Consider the following 2,280-nt stretch of genomic DNA (forward strand, 5'->3'; position numbering starts at 1 on the left):
TAGCTTAAACTCAGTAAAAGGTGTTGTATTCGACAAAGATCTTGCCGAGGTGAAAGACGAAGAGCTTATAAATGAACAAGGCTCCCAAGGTGTAACAGCTGTATACAAGTTCACTAAAATAATTAATGAAAAACCCATACATACTGGTCTTATTGTCCTAACCTTCGACAGATTTCAACTTCCTGGTGAGCTCGATGTTGCATGGTACAAAGTAAAAATAAACCATATATACCCAACCCCATGCGATGTAAAACCTGCCAAATTCTCGGCCATACACAAAAGTGGTGTAAAAATACCCCATCCTGCCCCGTTTGTAACTTACCACCTCATAGTGATACAACATGCAATCGCCTATCATGTGCAAACTGTTATGGCGAACACCGTTCATCAGACAAGACATGTCCAAAATACAAACAAATAAAAGACATCTTAACAATAAAAACATTAGAAAACATCAGCATGGGCGAAGCACGTCGTAAATACAAAGAACAAAATCCCACACAAGTCTTAAGCAGCACTGTACCTTTTGCGAAAATAGCAAACCATTCTACTGAAAAACAAACTAGACAAAACGAAATTAAAAACCTGCACTCCGTTAGCAATCAAATAACAACATATCAAAGCTTAACTAATTCAACAGCCTCGAAAGTTCATTATGATCCCAAACCAATCAACAAAAAAACAGAATCCAATAATGAGCAAAACAACAATCAACAGAAAGACAATCAGAAGACACAAAATCCACAGAAAAACAACGTCAACAATGAAATCACTCAAGAGCCGGTGCTCTCTCTTCTCGCACAATACACATCACAACACAACTTCCAATATAACTTCTCGGACTCTGTGAATGATATCTCCGAATTACCAACAATTCCAGCTATCTCTGGTAACAGCTACGTATTAAGCAACAAGACAGACTTGTCAAACCAGTTCGAAGATATTTCTGATACCATTTAATACATAAGCTATTTAACAAACTACTTAAATTGTACTCACCCTAACTTTATGACTCTTAATTTACTACAATGGAATTGTAAAGGCTACTACAATAACTATACAGAAATAGAAATTCTACTAAAAACTTATTCTCCACAAATTTTCTGTTTACAAGAAACTCATTTGAAAAATAACGCCAAACCCTATTGCCCAAAGCATAACGATGGATATTTTTTTAACCTACCACAGAATATGACTTCAAAACAGGGCTGCGCTATATTGGTACACAAGTCTATTCAACACAAACATATTGACATTCAGCCAAATCTTATTTATTCAGCTGTGCAAATCAATACTCCCTGCCCGCTAACAATTTTTTGTATTTACATTCCTCCCCAACAATCAGTGACCACAGCTGACCTTCATAGTCTAACCAACAATATAAATACTCCAATAATAATGGTAGGAGATTTCAACGGTTGGAGCTCGTTGTGGGGTTCGCAGCACTGCAATGCTAGAGGGAAAATAATTGAAAACTACATTTTAAGCTCGAACCTCGCAATTCTTAACGAAAATCTACCAACTCACTTTTCGACACATGGCAGTTTCACCAACGTAGACTTAACATTATGCTCACCACAGTATCTTCCTCATGCCTGCTGGAATATTATTGATGATCTACACAACAGTGATCACTTTCCTATACTAAGCAACTTTAATTTCTTACACCTTTCAAAACAAATAACTTCTTCCACTACCCGGTTTAACTGTGACCGTGCAGATTGGCGAAAATTTCAAAATGTTGCAACGAACAACGGCTATCCAATTTCTTCAAACATTAAAAAAGAGGCAGGGCAAATACAAAAGATATTAAGAACCGCTGCCAATCTATCCATTCCGAAGGCTGTGCGCAGAAAGACTAGCCGAAACGTCCCTTGGTGGAATCCTTACCTTAATTCATTAAGGCAGACAAAACAAGACGCCTGGAAAAGTTACCGTAGGTTGCAAAATATAGTAAATCTTATAGACTATAAAAAAAGAATGCTCTGTTCATCAGAGAAAAGAAAATAGCAAAAACGAAAGCCTTTGAAGACCCCACAAAAACGATCAAGCCATCCTCTCCGGTAAGCGACATTTGGAAAAAGATACATCTGCTTTCGGGTACATACAAACCTTTTGGAATCAAAAATATCTTAGTTAACAATAACAATGTATCCAATCCAGAATATATCTCCCTGGCATTCGCTCATCATTATTCTTCCAATTCAGACCCGTCAAATTTTCCAATACAATTCCAATCTGAAAAAAATAGTATATTAAACGCTGAAATTAATTATTCTC

General features: G+C 36.7%; 1 pseudogene; it reads right to left on the reverse strand.

Annotated features, from left to right (window-relative positions):
- Positions 1 to 2,136: 2,136 nt before the first annotated feature.
- The window catches only part of LOC108363935 (uncharacterized), a 115,704-nt pseudogene continuing 115,560 nt past the window's right edge, over positions 2,137 to 2,280 (reverse strand).

Source organism: Rhagoletis zephyria, unplaced genomic scaffold (assembly GCF_001687245.7).
Source record: "Rhagoletis zephyria isolate East Lansing unplaced genomic scaffold, Rhagoletis_zephyria_1.1 Rzeph_scaffold_01415, whole genome shotgun sequence".
Lineage (NCBI taxonomy): Eukaryota > Metazoa > Arthropoda > Insecta > Diptera > Tephritidae > Rhagoletis > Rhagoletis zephyria.